General features: G+C 47.1%; 1 protein-coding gene across 2 annotated transcripts in view; it reads left to right on the top strand.

The window, feature by feature from the left end:
- SVOPL (SVOP like) overlaps nucleotides 1–19,503 on the top strand; it is a 306,199-nt gene extending 286,696 nt beyond the window's left edge. The window contains exon 17 of one of the 2 annotated variants that reach the window (XR_013622418.1): nucleotides 19,026–19,503. The gene's annotated coding sequence lies outside the window, so the exon portion shown is untranslated. Of the gene's footprint in view, nucleotides 1–14,652; nucleotides 15,075–19,025 lie in introns of those variants that run through there. The other variant, XR_013622419.1, reaches the window with a different exon arrangement.
- The last annotated feature ends 6,181 nt before the right edge of the window (nucleotides 19,504–25,684 follow it).

Below are 25,684 nucleotides of genomic sequence, written 5' to 3'. Positions count from 1 at the left end.
TGCCCCCCAAAGGCACCTATGCCATGAGGGCAGTGCTGACGGACCCGGGTGAGTCGGATTACCTCCTAGCGGAGGTGCCAGACAATTTATGGCCCAAAAGCGACGGTGAGGTTGGACGGATGCGAGACGCCAAACCTCTAGTGATAGCAGTGCAGCCGGGGATGCGCTTGCCAAACGTAAAACAGTATAAGCTACGACCTGAGGCCGACGTAGGCATAGCACCAGTGATTCAATCCCTAGTGGAACAGAAGATTATCGTAGAAACTAACAGCCCATGTAATACACCAATTTTGCCAGTTAAAAAGCCGTCAAAGGACAAATGGAGATTTGTACAGGATTTAAGGGAGGTGAACAAGGTGATACAGGGCATACACCCACTAGTTCCAAACGGAGAAACCCTCATGATGTCAATTCCGCCGGACGCAACATACTTCACGGTCATCGACCTTTGTTCTGCGTTTTTCTCTGTGCCCATCGCGCCTGAGTCACAATACTTGTTCGCTTTCACCCATAGGGGGCGCCAGTATACTTGGACAGTACTACCTCAGGGGTTTTCAGATAGCCCCACTCTGTTTTCCCGGGCGCTGCACCGCGACCTGGCGGATGTGGAATTGAAGGGAGGGTCAGTGTTGCTGCAATACGTTGACGATTTGTTGATTTGCTCCCCTTCAAAGGAGGCGTGCGAAATGGATTCTTTGGCCCTATTAAAGGCCTTGGCGGCCAAAGGCCACAAAGTAGGCAGACCAAAACTTCAGTTTGTGCGGCAGGTTGTAACTTACTTGGGACACGCCATTTCGCACGGAAAACGAGAATTGGATGCTGGACGAGTGACCGCTATCACGGAGCTGCCTCGCCCTCGCTCGCAACGGCAAATGCTGCGCTTCCTAGGTATGACGGGATACTGCCGCACTTGGATACTTGATTTTGCGTTGCTGGCTAAACCACTGTACGAGGCGACCAAATCAAATGCCCCGGACCTATTGATATGGACGGATGAATTGAGGCGATGTTTTGACGGGCTGAAACAGGCGCTGGTTACGGCACCGTCATTAGGACTCCCGGATTATGCGAAACCATTTACCCTTTACACTCACGCCGTGGGAGGTTTCGCCCAGTCAGTTTTGACACAGACCCATGGGGATAAGGAGCGGCCGGTGGCCTACTTTAGTAAAAAGTTAGACCCGGTCGAACAAGGGTTTCCGGTGTGCTTGCAAGCCGTGGCAGCGGCCAGGTACGCAGTAGAAAGAACATCGGACATTGTTATGGGACACCCAGTAACGCTACGGGTACCACATTGCGTCACTTCGCTGCTGTTACAGCGAAGCACACAGCATTTGTCTAACACTAGATTAATGCAATACGAATCCGCACTGATCACTGCAGCCAACATCACGATCGAACGTTGCACGACGCTCAACCCAGCCTCACTGATGCCCACTCCTGAGGAGGGCGAACCTCATGTGTGCACCGACGTTGTGCAGCTAGTCTCCACGGTGCGATCGGATTTAAAGGACAATCCCTTAGAATATCCCGACTGTACATATTATGTCGATGGATCAGCTAGGCGCGCATGGGACGGGTCCCTGTTGTCCGGGTACGCCGTGTGCTCGGATAGCGAAACGGTAGAGAGCGGGCGTCTTCCACCTACATTTTCCGCACAGCAGGCGGAGCTGTGCGCCTTGACTAGAGCGTGCAGCTTGGCGGAAGGCCTTGCCGTCAACATTTACACAGATTCGGCCTACGCTCACGGCGTAGTCCACGATAAAGGAGCCATCTGGAAGATGAGAGGGTTTCTCACATCTGCCGGTTCAGTGATAAAGAACGGCGCGTTGGTAGAAGGGCTCCTCCGAAGCATTTTACTTCCCCGCGCTATCGCGGTAATTAAGTGTCGTGGCCACCAAAGGGCGGACACTGACGTTGCCCGGGGCAACGCAAGGGCGGACGAGGCGGCAGGAAAGGCCGCCAACCAACAGATAGAACGCAACATGCCGATGGTGACACGAGCACAGAAGACAGCCGCACAGATTGCTGACATACCGACTGCGGGACCACCCGCCACACCAACTAAGGACGATATCATAAATTTGCAAAATGCTGCACCGACGGCCGAACACGAGGTCTGGCTCAAACGAGGAGCGATACGCCCTGGGCCAGGGGAAATGTGGACCCTTGATGAAAAACCTATAGCACCCCAGGCTTTACTGCCCTGGCTGGCACGCATGGCTCATCAGAATGGTCATGTGTGCCAGAGGGGGGTGATGGGACAGATAGACTACACTTGGGCAGCGCCAGGACTGTCACGGATTGTATCCGAAGTGTGCCGATCGTGTGTGGTCTGCCAGCAACACAATAGAGGGGCGCCACCGAGACATGCACATGATGGGGGACGACCCCCGCCTAGTGGGCCGTTCGCAACTATTGAGTTCGATTTTACAGAATTGGAACCAAGCATGTCGTTTCGCTATGTGTTGGTAATCGTAGATACGTTCACCAAATGGGTCGAAGCATACCCATGCGTCAAATCCGATGCTCCGACAGTAGTGAAGCGCCTCGTGCGGGATTTTATGTGCAGATTTGGCATTCCCCAGATAATTTCGTCAGATCAAGGAGGCCATTTCACGGCGCAGGTGGTTAAGGGCATCCTGAAGGCGTTGGGCGTTAAACAATCCTTCCATTGCGTCTACCACCCACAGTCCTCAGGACTTGTGGAACGAACGAACAAGACTTTAAAGAATAAACTAGCGAAACTTTGCGCAGACACAGGCTTGAGGTGGCCAGAGGCTCTTCCGCTTGCATTGATGAGCATTCGTTCCACCCCGGGTCGCACTACGGGCCTTTCCCCCCACGAAATATTAATGGGACGACCTATGAGCTTGCCCGTTTCAGCACCAACAGACATGTCCACCCTTGCTTTGCCAGTAATGGATGACATGCTTTTGAGATTTTGCATAGGCTTGTCGAATGTGGCACGCAGCATCCATGCTCGAGTACGAGAGGCGCTGCCTGAACCAATAGGCCACGCCATCCACAACTTTCAGGCCGGCGACTGGGTGCTCGTGAAGCACTTCACCCGCAAGGCTGCTTTGGAGCCACGGTGGAAGGGACCATTCCAGGTGCTACTGGTCACACCGACGGCAGTCTTCTGCGAGGGTAAACCTTCGTGGATCCACGCCACCCATTGTAAGTTGTCCATCCCCGCACCACAAGCCACACAAGACACCGCACCTCACATTGCTGCAGACACCACACCTCACACCGCTGAAGACAATGCACCGTCTAGGGCACCACAGTCTCCTAAGGGCGGCGATGACGGTCATGATGATGGGAATTCTGGGCAGCTGCCTAACAAACACCCTTGCTTTGCCAGTAATGGATGACATGCTTTTGAGATTTTGCATAGGCTTGTCGAATGTGGCACGCAGCATCCATGCTCGAGTACGAGAGGCGCTGCCTGAACCAATAGGCCACGCCATCCACAACTTTCAGGCCGGCGACTGGGTGCTCGTGAAGCACTTCACCCGCAAGGCTGCTTTGGAGCCACGGTGGAAGGGACCATTCCAGGTGCTACTGGTCACACCGACGGCAGTCTTCTGCGAGGGTAAACCTTCGTGGATCGCACCACAAGCCACACAAGACACCGCACCTCACATTGCTGCAGACACCACACCTCACACCGCTGAAGACAATGCACCGTCTAGGGCACCACAGTCTCCTAAGGGCGGCGATGACGGTCATGATGATGGGAATTCTGGGCAGCTGCCTAACAAACCCCGCCAAGGATAGGCTTCTGCAGTTTAACCCACTGAGAGAGGATCTCCCCAAATACCCAGGGCACGACAACTACACGTTATTTAAACTTTACTCCGTCAAATACATAACGGCTCCCCGGGGACAGGGGATAGTAGTACATTGCTGTGAGTTGGAGACACATTTCAAGTGGTTATCTGTAAGATGGATGGAAGCCATGGTGGTACATAATGGGACACCACAGGCACGCATGACAACCCCACGCATAGTTTTAACTAAAGTTAGACAGGTGGAAAATGGAAGGTTTACTGGGACCGTGAATAGTCACGCCGCCGCAGGATATCAATGGGGCACGGGCATCGACAATACTACTCTCCTACTGTCGCATGCCCTCGTCGGCCCACACACCACGATAATACTTGAATGTGGAATATGGCCCCCGCGCACACTGATTAGAAGGAACAAAAAGAGGGGAGAGACCCAACACCAATTCCGGCCTAGTTGTGCCGCCTACGTTATTAAACCCCCTCCTGCCCAGGAAGTAAGAAGGAAGCCAGAGGAGAACACATACTGGAAGGTCGCACGGCATATGGCCACAGTACAGAATAGGACACAGTGTTGGATGTGTATGCACCTTCCCCGCACCAGCACAGCAGGCATACCAATGGTAGTGTTACCCCTATCACTCAATGATTTGTGCTCGAAGCCATTAGATACCAAATGCATTAGTACAACTCTGACAAGCCAAGGTTCTGATGAAACCGCGTGTAAACGAGTTTTCCAGTACTCCCCTCCCATTCTGTCCCGACACTTTGAGGAACGTCCGGCGCCGGTTTGGGTCAAGCCGGCATGGGGGGCCCTCTGCTTAGAAGGAAAGGGCCAAGTAATGGTAGGCAAATCCGTGTGTAGAGATACCCTTCCCGCGGACCCGAGAAAAGGGAAACACACGCTGCTAGTGAACGTTACAAGCTCGCCCTTGCATAACCTCACACACCTCCAGTTGGCATGGAAAGGGGAAAACGGGACAAACACTATCCCAGGCCTTCTCACTTGCATGACCACCCATTTGGTGGCTCCGCACGGGACCATGTTTGTATGCGGGAATAAAGCTTACCCGTATTTACCTGATAATTGGGGAGGAATTTGCTATTTAGGATCAGTTTTCCCAGAGATGGAAATGCGACAGCACTTGCATAATACCACCGCACTCATAAGGACACAACGAAGCACCTATTGGCACGACGACGACACCACTACTTTACACGGCGCTGATTGGGAGAAAGCCGTTAGCTTCTTCTTCCCATGGGCTGGGACGGTCATGAACAGTTACCGCATTGACAAAATTGCGTTAATCTTAGAAAGGGTGGCCAACGACACCGCTACAGCACACGACGAAATGTTGGACACGGTTGTCCACCTGCGTACAATGGTTATGCAAAATAGGGTTGCGTTAGATATGCTACTGGCAGAACGAGGAGGGGTATGTGGGATAATTAAGGGTAAATGTTGTACTTTTATTCCTGACCCTTCACAAGGGGTCAGTGCTGCTATTATAAGGTTAAGAGAAAGTGCTCACATATTGACAAAGGATCGCATGGATCGGGAAGCCTCCCACCAGTGGCTTACCGACTGGTTTAAAGGATGGACAGGGACGATAGTAAAGTGGATATTGACCGCCTTGGCAATAGTCCTTGGACTAGTGGTTTGTTGTGTACTAATCAAGGCTTTAGTCCTTGCGTGTGCGAGAAAGTTTACCACAGGATGGACACTGAAGACGACACCGGAAAAGGCCATGGTGATGATCGACCAGCGGATCGCGGGTCCGGATGACACACCAGCTGTCAACTCAACTGCCAATCGCGGATCCTGGGACGACGACCTGAACGAGTCCCTGGGCCGCGACAATGAGATCTCCGCTTCCGAAGATTGTTCTTCCATTGTTGATATTACCGATAATGATGTCGAGTACACTTATGCGGACCTCGAAGCATTTCAGGCTACCAGAAGGCCGTTTAAACTGGGCCCCGACACGTCGGAAGAAGAAATCGACGATTTCCTGAAGGATTCCTCTCGGTTCTTCACGATATGCCATGCCGTGGCTATGACTATGGGCCGTCCACTCCGCAGGCCTACGCCACCTGAGAATAATGTTACTGATGATGTTACCAATGATGATGTGGGCCACTTGCGAGGGTCCCCGGCTGATGTTTATGTTTCAATGCAGGCTCTGCCTCTCCATGTTTCACGAGCTCACCTTTATGTCTCACAAGCCCACAGTGAGTCAAACGCCACTGACCCAGTTCGGGATTTGGACCCAGCTGTGAACCCAAGCCCGGATGGAGAGGAACTCGATCGTGAAAATACTCTGAGTTCCGAGTCTGATTGTTTTGGAGATTCGCCCTTGAATAACAGCGAAGCAAGCAGCATCGCCTCGGACGATCTCGACTTTGACCCAAAGGAAGTTTCTCTCCCACCTTTGGACCGTTATGCTTTATTTCATGGCCATAGGTTTGAGCCACCTGATACTGACGATGTTGTGTCTTCCCCAGATCACCAGCACGTAAGAGACCTCATGAACATGAATATCGATTGAGCGCTGAAGATCTACAAGGATTTCACTTGGGGAAGCCTGGGCGAGCTCCAGTTGGGGAGGAGTCCGGCTGCACCTCTGTGGACCAAGGGTGGGTCGGAGATCTTCCTGGGTGTGGACCCCGGTGGAACCAGAGGTCTTCGTTGTGGATTTGGCGCGCTATTCGATCTTCATGTCTCTACGGTCTCACCTCATACACCCATCTACACCCGACTTACATACATCATACATCCACTTACACCCACTTGCACCCACACACCCGCGGATCAGCCTGCTGGGTTCGTTGTGCGGTACTGGGTACGGGACATGCTCACTGGGCTGCATTCGTGTGGTACGTTACGTTTAGTTACACTCTCTCTCTCTCCCACCTCTTTTGGTGGATTTTGTGTGCCATTTGATCACTCTGCTTTTACGGCCTTACATTGCATACTCACATACAGACGCGAATCATCCTACTGAGTTTGTGTGGTGCTTTGGTACGGGACATTCTTACGGGGCTGCCTTCACGTGATATGTTGAATGATTTTTCTGTTTTTGTTTGAAATAAAGGCCTTTGATTGGCTCGTAGATAACTTTGTATCTTAGATCCAAAAGGGCGGTATGTAGGGAGCTGTAATGCCCCTCCCCCTTTGTATATCCTTGCTGCTTTACCAATTACCAAGTATAACCAATTATATGTTTTGTTTTGACTTGCTACTGTACTCTTTTATGATACTGAGTTCTTTCTACTGCATTGAGGATGTGTAATATCCTAATAAGGAGTTCTCTGCCTGTGTGCTCTGGCCTGCGTGGGCACAATCTCTAGTTCCCCTTTTCAGGCCTTGGAGGCAACTCTTATCTCTCTTTGCCTTTCTCCTGACTCTGCCATTATCTTGCAAGTTGACAGTTTTATGAGTGTCCACTCCCCTTTGTACTTTCCCAAGCCAGCTGCTATACAGAAAGTTGTAAACATGTTGCCACATAATGCTGACCATCTCCTTATCAGAGCTAACCCATGACTGGCCTTGGATGAACTTCCTTTAATTAACTGAACAACAGGATGGGACTATGGTGGGAGGCCCAATGAGCCCATTCTGTCTCTGTGTCTTGTGAGCTAACTCCACCCCTGACTTTCCTTATATAAAGCAATGTTAATTGAATTATTTCAGAGCATCTTGTTGTACTGTTGGTCATTCCTTGTGAGTTTCAATGCAACTTTGCTGTCCTCAAGCTTGAGTACTCGAGTTCCAATAAATATATCCGTTGCTCCTTTCTTCTGAGTCTTCTGAGTCCCAAGTCCTAAGTCCCAATCCGACATATATATATATATATATATATATATATATATATATATATATATATATATATATATATATATATATATACACACACACACACACACATATACATACACACACACACACACACACACAGACTCAACATCAAAAGAAACTTTAGAAGGACACTCATTGAAATCCTCCACACAAAAATGAAAAATATTTGAACACAGGTAAAGTTCAGCTATCTTTACGAAACATGTCAATAAACAAGAGGTTGCCTCAATCATGCAAAAAGCATGAACATCACAATGGGTGGTGCAACAAAAGTCACAGCACTGCAACACAAAGGCACGCACCTGAATACAGTCAAAACAAAATGACACAGGAATGGACACAACACTCCTAACAGTCAAGGACAGAATGACAGCAGTCCTCAATATCGTGTGTGTCCTCCTTGAGCTGTGATGCAGGCTGTACACCTCCGACGCATGCTCTGTACCAGGCGTCTGATGCGGTCCTGGGGAAGTCTGTCCCACTCCTCCTGCAAGACTTGAATGAGCATTTGCCGATTGACAGCCGTTGATCTCCTCGATGCAAGACGTCGACAAGGCTCATCCCATAAATGCTCAATGGGATTGAGGTCAGGGGAATAAGGCATCCAAGGCATCACTTCAACACCCTGTTCCTGGAGGAAGTTGGTGGTCAGGCGAGCAGCATGGGGTCGAGCGTTGTCCTGTTGGAAAACTGCGATGTCAGGATGAGCCTGGAGAAATGGCAGCAGATGAGGTCTCAAAACTTCATTGGCATAACGCTGACTAGTGAGATTGCCTTCGATGACGACCAGAGGTGTCCTGAAACGGGTGGAAAAGCCAGCCCATTCCATCACATTGGATCCTCCCCAACGATTGATCTGGTGAATACAGCATGATGCATACCTTTCCCTACCTCTGCGCCATACCTATTGAGGCCCATCAGCAGCATGGAGGCAAAATCTGGACTCATCGCTGAACAAGACTACACTCCACTGTTATTGTGTCCAGCGGCGATGCTGCAGACACCATCTTAGTCTGTTCCGCTGATGCACTGCGTTCAACACTGGACCTCTGCAAGGACGTCTTGCCACCAGGCCCCGACTTCTCAAGCGCTTCTGCAGAGTAGAGACACTGATGTGGTTGTTGTGGCGACCTTTTGTCACTGCAGCTGTTTGCGTCGCAGGGCGGAAATGATCACGAAGATGCTGCAGCACAATCCATCGGTCTTGATTTAGGGTGGTTACCCGTGGTCTTCCTCTTCATGGACCATCATTCACAGTTCCAGTTTCACCGTAACGCCTGGATGAATGTCTTATTTTTGATATTATTTAAAGGGAAATTATTTAAATTGAATTATTTAAAGGGAAAGATCCGTATACAGAACCACTCAAGCATGCCATTGTTGATCAACCAGCCTTTCGCATCCCAATTGCCCTGAAACGTTGTTCAGATGTCAGGCGTGGTATCTGAATTTTCTTGTTGTTTTCCCTGTCAGAAACCTTTAGAGTGACTATAGACAGCAGTAAATGAATGTCTAACCACGAGAACGGAAGGATTTCATTATGAGGGTCATTATTTAAAGGGAAAGATCCCTATACAGAACCACTCAAGCATGCCATTGTTGATCAACCAGGTGATTGAAGTGAAGGTCCCGTTACATAATCAGCCATTACAATTGAAGAAACGTGTTTGTGAAGCTGCACATTTCAAAAAATTAGTGATAAGTTTCTTTTGATGTTCAGTTTAAATATATAATTATATAGATATGATGACCACTCTTTTTTGCATTGTGACGATGCATAAGAGGCTACCAAAGCAGTTTCCTTGGCTATTGGGCACAATCCTAGATGGGGCGTCACTCCGATGCAGGATACCCGAATAGCTCATTCATTCCAGCAAGCTGGCACTCATTTTGCCGACCTCAGAAGTATGACAGGCTGAGTCAACCCCACCTGGTGTTAATTCAACGGCATGACAGTGGTTTGACCTCAGGACCGTGCGATCTCAAGCCAGCAACTTTCACGAGCCTCGATTCAGTATACAAAAAAAAAAAAAAAAAAAAAACCTTAACCATTAAGCCAACACCAGTCTTCAAACATATGACATGTGTGCCTCTCTCATGGGAAATTCTCACCTAGCCCACCCAAAAGATGAGTTGTTTACACCCACAAAATGAATGTCTAACCTGAATATAAATTACATACGCTGCCTCTTCAGCATCACGTGTAACAAACAACTTACTCTGACAGTTTCCTGTTACATGGCAATCTAACCTACTCGAAAACACACGGACCATACTACACTTACCACATTCTAGCTATGGTTCTCCCCACCCCTTCCACATAACACAGCTTCCTGGAACCTTTGGCACCTGCCAAGGTTCTCCATCGGGCAGTGGCGTCGTGATGGTTTGTGGTACTCGGGGCGATGATCAAAAAATATCGCCCCCTGCAGGCACTGACATAGTCAGAAATTCCTTTTGAGGGGCCATATGAAAGAGGTCTAAGCTTCCCCAGTGGGCTCAGACGCAGATCCCTGGAAGCTGTTCAAAGTGAGAATAGATTTAGATATGATCTACTGAGATGATTAGGGTAATTAATTACAAAGAATCCGGAAAAATTCCTATGTTTCTAAACACGCACCATGTTAAGGTGCATAGTGTAGCGGTTACCGCTGGATGTACATAATCGCCTTGCACCGGCCAGAACACGGCCAGACGCGCCTCTCCCGGGCATGCCCGGACTCACTGTTCCCGGGCACGCCCGAACCTCCCGGGCACGCCCGGTCTCGTCTTTCCCGGGCATGCCCGCTCTCGCCTTTCCAGGGCTCGCCCAGAGCGTCCGGGCATGCCCGCTATCGCCTTTCCAGGGCTCGCCCAGAGCGTCCGGGCATGCCCGCTATCCCCTTTCCAGGGCTCGCCCAGAGCGTCCGGGCATGCCCGCTATCGCCTTTCCAGGGCTCGCCCAGAGCGTCCGGGCATGCCCGCTATCGCCTTTCCAGGGCTCGCCCACAGCGTCCGGGCATGCCCGCTATCGCCTTTCCAGTGCTCGCCCAGAGCGCCTGGGCATGCCCAGCCTCGACTTGCCAGGCCGCAGCCAAACACGCCCGGGCAGGTCCAGACTCGCCTTTCCAAGGCTCGCCCTTGATACCCGGGCATGCCCGGTATAGCTTTTGCCGGGCAAACTTCCCGACATAAATGTGTATATATATTGTTGCCCGAAAAACGGGCTTGTCAGAATACCTGAGCTGTTTTGTTTCAATAAAGCAACTCGGACGAATTCCGTCTTTGGTCGCGTCAATTCTTTCAACTCGCGTTGGAGCGCAGTTCCTTCAATAGAGTAGTTTAATAGGTCCTTCCATGGCATGGTATTCCTATTACAAAATAAATAACAAAAACAATGATAACATTGTAAGAAGGCATTTATTAATACTAATTAATCTATCTATAATTCCAGTAATCTCTGTGTGTGTGTGTGTGTGTGTGTGTGTGTGTGTGTGTGTGTGTGTGTGTGTGTGTGTGTGTGTGTGTATGCGACCGCTGTTTCTCGACAACTACCGGTCCGATATACTTGAAACTTGCCAGGTATATTGCTGGGGACCGGAGGATGTGCCTTTTCAAGGTTTTAAATTAATCGGACAAGTAGTTACCGAGCTATGGCGATTTCTTTACCAAACTCCGCAAGCCGTTCGCTTTGGACCAAACCATTGCATGTAAATAGAGGGGGGGGGGGATTGTCACCGTACTCGCAAGCCGTTCGCTTTGGACCAAACCATTCCATGTAAATAGAGGGGGGGGGGATTGTCACCGTACTCGCAAGCCGTTCGCTTTGGACCAAACCATTTCATGTAAATAGAGGGGGGGGATTGTCACCGTACTCGCAAGCCGTTCGCTTTGGACCAAACCATTTCATGTAAATAGAGGGGGGGGGATATAATTTTAGATATATATATATCGTACGGGCATGCCCTAGTACTAATAATATTAACAACAATTAGAGGGGTCAATATATGGTTGTACCCCCAAAAAATTGATACAAAAGGTTTTTCAATGGATTCTGGTACCATTGGGCATGCTAAATAACATACTAAAAATCTAGTAACATCTTACTTCCGGAAAGGGGTCATTTTCAAGATGGCGTCCAAGATGGCTGCCGGGAGCTTAAAATGGCCATATCTCAATTATTATTCAACCTAGAAAGGTGGTTTTGGTGTCTAACCCTAGGTTTTAGGGCCCAAGGAATCCAATTGAATCAATAAAATTACCATCAGTATAATTATTTATTGACAAGTCCAAGATGGCATCCAAGGTGACATCCTGATCCACTAAAATGGCTCTGTCGAATAGTAGTCAACCTAGAGAGATTTTTTCAGTGTGTATACCTAGGTTTAAGGCACCCAGGAAATCATCAAAATTACTTAAATAAGCACAAAGTAATCAGGTAATCCATTAAGCCAGGTTTACCAGCCCATTAGGAATTTGTTGTCTTATACAGTTAGTCGCTATTCATCGTCATCCTCCGACTCACCAGCTAATTAACCAAGTGTGTGTTTCAGATTGGAGATAAGAGTGTAATGTGTCTACACCACTGCCACCTGTGACTCCAGTCCACAGTATTCAGTGATCATTACAGACAAAGGTTTGTACAAAGCTTGAGAGGTTATGGCAAGGGACAGACTATTTTATATTGGGGAGAGGGGGGGGGGGGCTGAGGGGGGGGGGGGGGACTGAAAAATCTGACAAACAATTTATTTTCATCTCAAAAGGAATAAGTATATTATTTGGTACATGTATGCATAAACAAAATCCATAAATCCAATCCAAAATCCATACGCTGCTCCGGACAGTCTCTTGAAGGTCATTCATTGTAACTGCTCCACTGCCTGCAAGACACTCCGCTGCTCTTGTAGACGATATGGACTACCATGTACTACTGCCTGTGGACCGTGCCAACTTGAAGAATGTGACAATCCACATCACAAGTTTCTTCCAGAGGAGTCGGAGGATGACGATGAATAGCGACTAACTGTAGAGGACAACAAATGCCTAATGGGCTGGTAAACCTGGCTTACTGGATTACCTGATTACTTTGTGCTTATTTAAGTAATTTTGATGATTTCCTGGGTGCCTTAAACCTAGGTATACGCACTGAAAAAATCTCTCTAGGTTGACTACTATTCGACAGAGCCATTTTAGTGGATCAGGATGTCACCTTGGGATGCCATCTTGGACTTGTCAATAAATAATTAACTGATGGTAATTTTATTGATTCAATTGGATTCCTTGGGCCCTAAAACTTAGGGTTAGACACCAAAACCACCTTTCTAGGTTGAATAATAATTGAGATATGGCCATTTTAAGCTCCCGGCGGCCATCTTGGACGCCATCTTGAAAATGACCCCTTTCCGGAAGTCAGATGTTACTAGATTTTTAGTATGTTATTTAGCATGCCCAATGGTACCAGAATCCATTGAAAAACCTTTTATCTCAATTTTTTGGGGGTTAGGTGAGTTTTTTTCGTATATTGACCCTACTAAATAATATTCGTACCATTTAGCAATAATAAAACGAACGTATTAATCCTCGCCCTGGTCCAAGCGGATCTGGGCTTGGTGAAAGGTAAACTAATGCTGAAGCAGTACAGCAGGCAGGTATGCTACAAGGCTGCTAATAACAACTACATAAAACATGCATGCAGCATGGTGTGGTATTTCAATGGCCTAGAGCAGGGGTTCTTAACCTTTTTCTTTGTCAAGACCCCCAACAGATTGCCCACGATGTCTCCGTACCCCTTTCGCCAGACTATTGACTGACCAAGGCGCACCGAAGGTGTGGCGGCATGTCCCCCTGTAATTTTTTTGATTTGAAGGTGGTCTGTGGTGCATTCTGAGGGGTGTTTTTACTTTAATTGCCTATTTTTTTGGATTAAAATTGGTGACTTATTAGTTATTACCGAGAAAATGGGCCAAGTTCGGGGATCCGCGTCTGATTACCAGTCCCATTAGGTTTTTTTTTTTTTTTTTTGTATACTGAATCGAGGCTCGTTGAAAGAGCTAACATTTATTTCACAAACAAATCAACCAGACAAACAAAATATACAAAAAGAGGGAGCGGAAGACAAGATGGGGAGAGAAGGGGAAGCACACAACCACAACATTTGAGAGCAGGGAGAAGTGTGGGAGGGAGAGGGCTTGGGGGCAGGAGGCGTGGGAAGGGGGGGGGGGGGGTCTGGGAGAAGTATAAAACACAAGGGGACTGAAATTAGCGGGGGTAGAAAATATCAAGGTTTTGGATGGGGGAGGATAAGAGATGGTGGTGAACAGCTGTTTTAAAGACCTGGAGGGTGGAGTGGGATTGAAGAGAGTGAGGGAGTTTGTTCCAGAGGTGGGAGAAAAGAGGAATGAAGGAGTGAAGGTGAGCAGAAAGTCTTGATTTTGGCAGTTTAACCATAAGAGGGTTGCAGGCAGATCTTGTGCGACCTGTAGGAATATTTGGGGGACAGAGCCCAGAGAGGTCTGGGGGGGCAAGGCCAGAGAGGAGTCGGTAGAAGACGGAAAGACCACCAACCTGCCTGCGGTGAGTGAGTGAAAGGCCCTTGGAGTTAGCTTCATCGCGGGAGATTCCAATGATTCTGAACGCTTTGGTTTCAACAGCGTGAAGACGGGCTAGGTGTGAGGCAGGAGCACCAGACCAGAGGGGAGAGCAGTATTCCATAGAGCTGCAGATGAAAGCCTTGTATGTGGTGAGGAGCTCAGGTGTGCCAAGGAAGGACTTCGCACGACGGAGGATGCCCAGTCGGCGACTGGCTTTGGAGGCCAGATTTGAAATGTGGTTTTCCCAGGAAAGATCATGGCAAATAGTGAGACCCAAAAGCTTGAGTGATAGAACTTCTTGGAGAGGATTATTCAGAAAGTGAATGGGAGGGTTTTCCAGTCGGTCTTTTCGGAGAGACATCGTAAGAGTGTGAGATTTATCAGGATTGAAAGACATGTTCCATTTGTTTGCCCAATCTGTGATTTTGTCCAGGTCTGCAGAGAGTGAGGAGGCTGCAGACTGCCGATCTGAGGGATGAGGAATGGAGCGACAGAGAGTAGAGTCGTCAGCAAGAGATAGAGAGGATTTTCAAGAGAGTCAGAGAGATCATTGATGAAGACCAGAAAAAGCACAGGGCCCAGAACACTACCTTGGGGAACTCCAGCCTGGACAGGTAGAGGAGATGAGAGAAACCCATTCAGGGCCACACGTTGACTACGACCAGAGAGGAAGTCTGCCAGCCATGCATGGAGATTTCCATGGATACCAAAGGAGGAGAGTTTGGTGAGCAGAGCAGGGTGCCAGACCGTATCGAAGGCACGTGAAATGTCAAGGGAGACGGCTCTAATTTCCTGTTTGACGTTGAGGACCTCCATCCATTGTTGAGAAAGCAGAAGCAGCATGTCCAGAGTAGAGTGACCAGGTCTGAAACCAAATTGATGATCAGAGATCAAGCCATTGGAGAAGAGGAAAGATTTCATATCTGAAGCAATGATGGATTCCATGACTTTGCTGATAATTGGGAGAAGGCTGATTGGTCTGTAGTTGCTGGGATCTGTTTTTGCACCTTTTTTGTGCAAAGCGGTGATGTTGGCTGATTTCCAAGCAGATGGCAGATGACCTTGAGCAAAAGAGAGGGTGAAGAGAACAGAAAGAGGGAGTGAAAGAGCGGAAGCACATGATTTTAGGACCCGTGGGCTGATGCCGTCAGGACCAGTTGCAGAATCAGAGTCGAGGGTTGACAGAAACTTTTCCACCTTGTCAGGAGGAAAGGACACAGAGTCCAGGAGCAGCTGGGTACAACTGGGTACGGTGGGTACAGAGAGGGATGGGTTTGGGACACAAGATTTAGAGGCAAACACAGAGTTGAGGCATTCAGCTTTTTCACATGCGGAGTCAGCCGTTAAGCCGTCTGAGGTGAGGGAGGGGATGGAGTGGGGAACAAACACCAGAAACAGATTTGACCAGACGCCACCAGGATTTGGAAGAGGGAGACAGATAAGAGAGTTCGGTCTTGAGAACGGTGAGATATTGGTTCCTGGCTCTCCTGAGGGTGGACACACACTTGTTTCGGGCTTTGTGAAAGGAAATAAGATTTCCTTCCGTTGGATTTGCTTTCCAGGAGACGAAAGCAAGTTGTTTCAGGGCAACAGCCTCACCACAAGATTCCGTGTACCATGGAAGGGAGGAAGGGTATGACAACTGAAGACGAGATGGGATAAATCTGTGCATGAGAGAGAGCAATTTACTTTGAAAGAATTCCCAGGATGAGTTGATGTCAGAGGCGGTAGAGATGGGAGACCAGTCCAGATGATTGATGGCTGCTTGAAGACCGTGCCAGTTGGCCTGAGTGAAATGCCAGACTCGTCGACGCTGAGGAGGCTCTCTGAGAATGGTCAGAGAGATGTCCACTTTGACAAGCACATGATCAGATGAGCCGATTGGAGCAGAAGAAGAGCAGCAGACATTTTCAGGGAAGTTTGTCATAACCAAGTCCAGAAGAGAAGATGCTCCGTTGACTGAGATCCGGGTCGGGAAATTGACAGATTGTGTCAGTCCCAGTGAGTCGCAGAAGTCCTTTGCTGAAGAGCCATGGCTGGTGAGAGAGGTACCCACACCCAGCCAAGTGGCATGGTGACAATTGAAATCACCACATATGAGGAAGAGAGAGTTGGGATGGGTAGATAGAAGTTGGTCCATATTATCAGACAGCGAGATGTAGATGGAGTCATCGCTGTTTGGTGGACGGTACAACACACATATGAACAAAAGGTGGGAGCGAAGGGGAAGCCGTAGCCAAAGGTATTCCTGGGGGTGAGGTGGAGAGAGGGCAGTGGAGGGCGAGTGAGGAAGAGAGTTTTTTTATAAAGATAGCAACGCCACCTCCAGGACGAGGCTCAGGTCTATCATACCGGAGGAGGGAGTAACCTGGGAGAGATACCAAGGCATCAGAGACATCATGAAGGAGGAAAGTTTCTGTTAAGCAGATCACATCTGGTTTGTCAGAAGCAACCTGTATGGAGAGATCAGTCAGGTTTGAGCGAAGGCCCCGGATGTTTGAGGTCCATACCGTTAATGAAGAGGAAGGGGGAGCATCGGGTCCAGAACAGGAGGGGGGAGGGGTAGGGTAAGATGTGGAAGAGGAGGAAGAGGAAGGGAGAGCTGTTGAAGGTGTGTCAGAGATTTCAGAGATTTCAGAATAGCTTGGAGAAAGGGAAGAATGGGGTGGACAAAAGGTTTGATGGAGATTGGGTGAGGCACAGTGAGGTGTTATTTGAGGAGGGGGAAGAGCGAGGCAGAAGGTTCCAGTGTGACTTCAAAATATCTCAATAGCTTAGCTTTACATATGGATAATTAGGAACAGAACAGAAAAGAAAATCATTAGGATTTTATCCCGATTTATTTCTTTGCTTGTTCACAAAGAAACAAGGCAAACTAAATTAAATTAAAACAAGCAAGTTTTATGCAAGCCGTTTTACTAATCGATTGAGATTGTTGCTGCTGTTTTCGTGCAATCAGAATATGTAATCGGGGCACAGTTCGTGACAACGCCACTCGCATATCATCGGACACATCAAGTCGATTTCTCCACTTTGATTTCAGGTTCAATAAATGCAGAGAAACCTGTTTCACAGAGATACGTAGTTGTGAAAGGAACAAACACAATCATTGCCCTCTTCGCCAAGCTAGGGTAAGCTGCTATCTGCTCACACCAAAACTGCTTAAAATCCAGCCCAGCCTTTCCGAAATCAGCTTTCTTTCTTTGATCTTCTTGGAACTCGATCAAATCATCCTTCACTAAATCGTTGTCACTCATCGTAGAAATATCAAACGAGAAAGGGTTCTGGATCCAAACGGATCATGCTAAGATCATCAATATCTGAGAAGTAACCCTCAAAATTAGTACTTTGGACTTTCAAATGGTCCTTGACTTCTTGAAGTATTTCCCCAGGCAATGCCTTTTCACCTTCTCCATCAAGAAGGATATCACCAAGGATTGGAAAGTTCACAATGTTTCCGCTTTCAACACGGCGACTCCAAATAGGTAATTTCTTCATGAATACCACTAACTTTCCCCTGGCTTGAATAATGTCCACATCCCTTCCCTGCATCGACATGTTCAAGTCATTGAGGTGACCGAAAATATCAGCCAAATATCCCAGGCTAACAATAAAATGCTCATCTTCAAAACTGTTCGCAAGAGGGGATTGATGATGCCTGAGGAATTCGAGAATTTCTTCCCAAAGTTCCACTACACGTGCGAAAACACGACCACGAGATAGCCAACGTACCTCTGTGTGGTACAGTAAAACACAATGTTCCGCCCCAATCTCATCACAGTATTTTTGAAAGAGCCGATGATTTAATGCCCGTCAACGATGAAATATATATATTTATAGTTAAATATATATTTATTCTATATTTAAAGTTGATATTTCATTGAATTTATTACAATTTATTATTATAATTTATTACGAGTCCCATACCCCCAGATTTTGGTCCCCATACCCCCAAGGGGTATGGATACCCCAGGTTAAGAACCCCAGGCCTAGAGACTAGAGCTGATGAGACAGAGCAATAGAAGAAGGCAAGGAAGTTAAAGAACTCACTTGACACGTGATCCTGGCCTCGCTGATTGGGACATAACACCAGAGATATCTACATTTGATCGACGTAATTACATAACAAACGTCCAACAGTTACACCCCTCCATCCCTTGGGCCAATGGCTGGTCTCCATGTTACCAAGTGCATATTAAACCTCATTATACAAGATAAGAGATCTACGCAGGAGGCAGCAACACCGTAACGTGGATTTATTTACTGTGTGAGGTGATAGAAAAAGGAATTAGGAAAAAAGTGAATCCGGATGTAAAAAGGATTTTGTAAACATCGACATGACACATTGACACGTAGCACGGAGTTTAAACTGCAAAACGTGGTTCTGAAAGTTACTTCTCGTGATCTCACGAGTTTGTTGTATTGTAATTTATATAAATTCCAGCCTTAGCTCTTACTGTCACTCCTAATGAACTTGCCCAAAAAATTAGACAGGGCTGTGGGAGGAAAACCGCAGCTATCCTTACCTACTCTTCTTAATGCTCTACCCACTTGGTTTCAATAAAACGCACAGCAATCACGATTATGTACAAAAAGGAAGTTCTTCATCAATCATTATCCCCGCCTTCTGTTGAAGATGGTGTTCCTAGGGCGGGGAGAGATGATGGCAAAAGCACACAAACAAGCAGGCCTACTGTTACGGATTTATGTGAATTTATGTGAATTACTATTCAGGTCATTGCTTATTAATGTTTATTCTATTAAAGGTTGTTGTGGTTAAATGGTTAGAGGCGCTCTGGATAACAGGAGACCGGAAACGGGATGGTGAACCGGAAGAAAGAAAAAAAGACAAGGTCCGGGAGAAGCGGCGATCTTCTTCTTTCTCGCCCAGCTCCGACGCGAGCGGTGTCGATATTGAGCAGCGTGGGGAACGCTGCGTTTGAAAGCCCGTCTGGCGAGAGGAGTTACCTGCGTGGGGTAATTACCGGTTACGCGTCAAGTTGCCGTGGGTTCGTGCACGGAACCAAGCGTCTGGCACAGTTCGCCTCAACGTCTACAAGGACGCGTATGGGTCGCACCTTGGGCCTCGCACGCTTTGCGAGCCGTGCTTTGCTTTGCCCGCTTTGCTTTGCAAGGAGGTGTGCGCTGCAGCAGCTGTTCCCGGTACGCGATGTGCACGTTTGGAGCACGTCAGCCAGGGGTTCGTTCAACCGCCCGTGTGCGGAGAAGTCGACCTTCACCTTGGTCTGGAGGGGCCCAGAGACATTGTGAGGGACAGTGACCATTGAGGGGTCGTGAGTGGGGAAAGGGGGTAAATATACGAGATGGCCATCTTAGTAATATTGGTGATTGATTGTTGATGGTTGTTGATTGATTGGGGAATATATTATTGAGTAATCCGGATCCTTGGTGTGGGGTTTCTTATTGACTTGAATTATTGTGTCTTTCATATTGATTGCGCTACGAAAGCGTATAAATCAGAGATCTTTCTGGCGGGGTCCTCCCACGGTCCGGGGGTCACCAAGACCAGGTAGTTACCGGGAGGACCACGTAACACTACCTTAACCACAATTTAACCTAACCAATTCAAAGCCCATCTAATTGACCATGTCCACTAGTGGATGTCACCTGCTCCAGCTGTCAACTGAGCCAAAACACCCAATTTTTACACTACCTATTCAACTTCACGGGCTACCTGCCTTCCATAGCACATATCAAGTTGCACGGGCTGAAACACCTCCGTATCAACAACAACCATTACCAAAACCACCAGCCACTCCCTGCAAGGCTATGGCATCTCGATTACCTGCAGATGTGGCCTTACCTCAGCAGCGGGGGAGGTCCTATACTGTGGCGGTGGGGGTGAAGCAGCTAGTGTACGAGCCCGCATCACAACAAAGTCCCACCTCGAGGGAAGACCATCGATCCATCGAGGATCGATCGATCCATCCATCGGTCCATCGAGGGAGACCCATCCTCGACCTCCAGCACCACAACAGCTCTCTTTGCTGCACAACTCTGGCAAAGGGAGTCACCCTTTGGCCTTCCATGGTCGCCAAGGTTCCTCCACCCCGTGACCGACCTAACTAACCCTCCTCCCAGCAGGTTTCCCATATCCAATCACTTGCTGGACCACCGGGGACGGGGCATGGCGGAGCGCCACATTCCTCACTCTCCAAGAGAGCCTGATACACCCACTGACACACACCACTTCCCTACCCACAAACCTAACATGCAATTATCCCTCCCGAGCTGCCATTAATTTTCCCGACACCTGCAGTACATGCTAAGAAAGACTCTCCTGAGAAAAAGGCACATGGCGGCACATTTAGAATTTGCAAAAAGGCATGTGAAAGACTCTGATAACATGAGTAAAAAGATTCTGTGGTCTGATGAGACAAAATCGAATTATTTGGCCTGAATGGAAAGCGATACGTTTGGCGGAAACCGAGCACAGCTCATCACCTATTTAACACCATCTCTACCGTGAAGCCTGGTGGTGGCAGCATCAAGCTGTGGGGATGATTTTCAGTGGCAGGGACTGGGAGACTTGTAAGGCTAGAGGGAACAAGATTGGAGCTAAATACAGGCAAATCCTTGAGGAGAACCTGCTTCAGAGTGCAAAAGACCTTAGACTGTGGCAAAGATTTACATTCCAACAGGACAATGACCCCAAGCATACAGCCAAAGCAACACTGGAAAAGCTTCAGCACAAGAACGTGAAACTCCTTGAGTGGCCCAGCTAATGCCCAGACTTGGATCCCATTAAGAATCTGTGAAAGAATTGAAGATTGCAGTTCACCGACGCTCCCTGTCCAACTTGATAGAGGTTGAGCAAATCTGCAAAGAAGAATGGGAGAAACTCAGCAAATCCAGATGTGCAAAGCTGATACAGACATACCCAAGTCTAGGCGAAGTTGTTATCGCTGCCAAAGGCACTTCCACAAATATTGACTCTGGGGGCTGAATACTTTTGTAAATTAGATATTTCTATATTTCGTTTTTAATTATTTTGTACAAATGTCTAAAAAAGAAATTGACATAAAAATTTGTCAAAAATTCCACTTTGACGTTATGAGGTACAGTATTATGTATAGATCAGTGCCAAAAAAAATAATCTCAATTTAACCAATTTTAAATTCAGGTTGTAACAACAAAATGTGAAAAAAGTCAAGGGGTATGAATACTTTCTGAAAGTGCTGTGTATACACTCCCCCTCATCACTTTATTGTTTTCCCCAAATGATTCGTCTCTACATCATCGTTTATAGGTAAAAATTCATCCGTACAGACATACAGGCTCAATAATGTTGCACTGCCGGTTGTGATAGAGGTTATTGACCTTGGAGTCTGCGCCAGGTGACATAGTCGCTGAATAAGGCCGTAATAGCCGCAAATAGCGCTTGAGGAGTGCCTTTGACCATTTATCATTCTTTTGATGAGATTACCCCAGATATTTCCTATTATCTATAACTATATGCTACCCTTGTGAGATCACATCTTGAAGATGCACTTCCGGTGTGAAAGCTGTTTTTGCAGCGTCTTAAAGTTGCAACGCACAGCGACAACAATGGTGGGGGGTCAAGAGCGTTTCTCATACGAGGATGGACTATCAAACTTCTCTCTCTTGTCGCTCGACTACAGACAAATTAAAGGGGATGTAATCACTCTCTGGAGAATCCTGCACAGGGAGCTTCATGTTTTTCTTGAATAACTACTTTGTCTTACCAAGGATGTCTGCCTTCGTGGTCGTTCCTGGAAACTGACAAAGGGTCATCGCGTGGTCAATGCTTGGAGTGGACCATCCAAGCATCGTCAGTTGACGCTTCCAAGAGTAATGTGGACTGGGAGTGCTTAAACATTGCTAGGCCTACATCGGGTTTTTGTCCTCCTGTCTGATAATCTGACCTGACCTGACCATGTCCCTTTTGAATTTTTGTATCCCATCAACCCTAACACTAAATTTCCACCAGGGCAGTAGATCTCAACACCTGAACCACCGAACTCAAGGTCTTCACCGCATCATTAGGATTTCTCAACAACCCCAACACAACAACATTTCCACCCTAACACTGCATTTTTTAATACCGTAATTACCCCCAGCGCACCTACATCTCCACCCGATTATTAGAATTCTTCCACCCTAACTACCAATGCATTACATCTCCGTCTCATCACTAAAAGATTCTCGACACCACCACGACATCTACTGCACATCCCATTTTAACCATAACGACCCGAATCCACCACTAGATTTTTCTCTTCAACACGAACCACCTAGACACAACGAAATTTGTACCACATCACTCCATCACTACATCTCCATTGCCCCATCATTTTTTTTTTTTTTTTTATTTTTACCCGAATGACCCGGACACTACGTTACCACCCGTCACTAGATTTTTTTTTTTGGGCCAATATCTGCTCTACATCTCCAACCCACAATTATAATTTTCTACCCTGAATACCCAAGCACTGTCACGACTTCCAGCCTTAGGCTGGCATATTTAAACTCTAACGACGCAAAAACCACGACACAACACCAACACCAGATCCGTTTTGACCCTAACTCCTCGAACGTGTGATAAAGGCATCAAAGTCTGGTTGTTTGAGATCAGCATAGGCCGAAAGGTCAACATAGGCCAGAGGTCAACAACCATTTCCAATTTCTAAAATCCTCAATTTCCCTCCGATTGACTTGAAATTTGAATAGGATTTACATATCGGCGAACTGAATTCAACTACGAACTATTTTTGAGATCAGCATCGGCCAAAAGGTAAACATAGGCCCAAGGTCAACCACTTTTTTTCAAATTTCTAAAATCCTCAATTTCCCTCCGATTGACTTGAAATTTGAATAGGATTTACATATCGGCGAACTGAATTCAACTACGAACTATTTTTGAGATCGACATAGGCCAAAGGTCAACCACCTTTTTTCAAATTTCTAAAATCCTCAATTTTCATCCGTTTGACTTGAAATTTGAAGAGGATATACATGTCGGCGAATTGAATTCAACCACCAACTATTTTTGAGATCAGCCTCGGCCAAAAGGTCAACACAGGCCCAAGGTCAACCACTTTTTTTCAAATTTCTAAAAGCCTCAAGTTTCATCCGATTGACTTGAAATTTGAATTGGATTTTCATGTCAGCGAACTGAATTCAACCACCAATTATTTAAGAGGTCAAAGGGATGCTCTACTGAGTGCCATTCCACTTTGTTCTGTTTTGCCAAGTGTCGCTCTATGAGTGATTTTTCATTTGTTTGTTTGTGAACAAGATGTCTCAAAAAGTTGTGGACGGATTCAGACGAAATTTGGCAGGGATGTAGCGTATGTCACACGGACGAAATGATTCGATTTTGGTAAAGGTCCGCATTCGGATCCGGCTACTAGAATTTTTAAAGTGATTCTTGACCATTGGGAGATGGGGCCAAAAATTATACATAGCAGGATATCTCAAAAAGTTGTGGACGGATTTGGATGAAACTTGGTGGACCAGTTGGGTGTCTGACAATGACTAATAGATTAAATTTTGGTGAAAATCTGAATATGGATTCGGATATGAGAACTATTTTTTCTTTTAAGTGATTCTTCACCATTGGGAGATCGGGCGAAAAACGATACATAGCAGGATATCTCAAAAAGTTATGGATGGATTTGGACGAAACTTGGCAGCGAGGTAGCATATGTGACAAGGACGTCGATTTTGGTGAAGATCCAGATTCGGATCCGGCTACTAGAATTTTAAAAGTGATATTCTTCACCATTGGTAGATAGGGCCAAAACGATACATAGCGGGATATCTCAAGAAGTTATGGATGGATTTGGACAAAACTTGTTGGACAGGTTGTGTATGTGACAACGAAGAATTGATTCAATTTTGGTGAAGATTCGGAGCCGGATCCGGCTAGTAGAATTTTTTAAGTGATTCTTCACCATTGAGTGATGTGGCCAACCAGGCGGAGGTATGTATGCTCTCCACTGAGTGCCGTTCTAGTTACCCTTGCCAGAGGAGAGGTTATTGCATTTGAGTCCGTTTGTTACTTGGCAAAAATTGTGTTTTTTTTTTAAGCAAGGTGTAACATGGAGGGGTTGGAAAACAAAATGGGTGGTCAAATGGAAAAATTGAGTGACGAAATCAACTTTCCGACAGATGGCCTCACATTATCCTCAAGCACCCTCTGGTACAATGAAGAATTCATCGTGGATTCTATGATGGAGAGCTGCCCAGGCCCTGATGCAGCAAAGCTGCCCCAAACCATAATATTTCCACCACCATGCTTTACAGTTGGTATCAGGTTCTTGTGGTCAAACGCTGTCTTTGGTTTTCACCAAACATGTCTTCTGGTACTGTGGCCAAATAGCTCTACCTTTGACTCATCTGTCCAGAGCACATTGTTCCAGAAGTGCTGGTCTTTGCCTAGGTGTTCATTGGCAAACTTTAGTCTTGCCCTGATGTTCTTTCTGGACGGCAAAGGTTTCCTCCTGGCACACCTCCCATGTAGATCAAATTTGTGCAGCCTCTTTCTAATGGTAGACTCGTGCACTTTGACATCAACAGTGGCAAGAGCTACCTGTAGGTCCCGTGATGACATTCTGGGGTTCTTAGAGACTTCTTTCAGCAACTTGCGGTCTGCTCTCGGCCTGAATTGCTGGGGCGGCCTGGCCTGAACAAGTTGGCAGTTGAAATTGTATTCGAGGAAATTGTTTCCAAGCGCCTCGTATTCAATTTCCAAGCGCCTCGTATTGTTCTCATCAACCAGACTCAGTAGTTGTTGATGTTGTTGTTCTGTTGCCCCAGTCAGTTCTGGTTGAAAAGCCCAGCGGCACGGAGATACCTGATCGATCCCATAGTAGCGACCCAGAGATCCCTCACTTCCAAGATATTGCACTCAAGACTTTTGCAGACGCAATGGTTGGGATGGTTGGAGCGTTCGCTCTGGGTCTAGGAGGTCGGTAGTTCAAACCCCGGACGAGTTATACCAAAGACTTTTTAAAATGGTACGTGCTGCTTACTTGCTTGACGCTCAGCATTTACAGAGGTAGAACTGCAAGGCAATGGCAAACCACCTCATGTAGCCCTTGCCACGAAACAGCTTCGGCAGCACCCAAGCTCTGGAAAGAGGATGGTGCATCAGAAAAAAGAAGTTGTCATTAATGGCCGACATACCTTTATCTGTTTCCATCAAATTAGTCAAAACATTTGGTTTCAATCAGTTTTACGTTAAAATATGACGTCACTACAATAATTGTAGTACAATTTCCATTACAATTATTGTAATATCGTTGCTGAGTTGGTTCAACCCCAAATAAGGCTCAGTATGTTTTTTGACGTCAGTTAGACGAAAAAGATAATTATACAACCTCGGGCACAGGCTTAACTTTGCGCACGTCAGTCTCACATCCTCCCATGGTATAAAAACGTTGTCCTCCTTAAATCTGGATGGAAAAAGCTTTCCTCTC

Source organism: Myxine glutinosa, chromosome 1, assembly GCF_964187855.1.
Source record: "Myxine glutinosa chromosome 1, kmMyxGlut1.1, whole genome shotgun sequence".
NCBI classification, from domain to species: domain Eukaryota; kingdom Metazoa; phylum Chordata; class Myxini; order Myxiniformes; family Myxinidae; genus Myxine; species Myxine glutinosa.
This window is presented reverse-complemented; position numbering and strand designations above follow the sequence as displayed.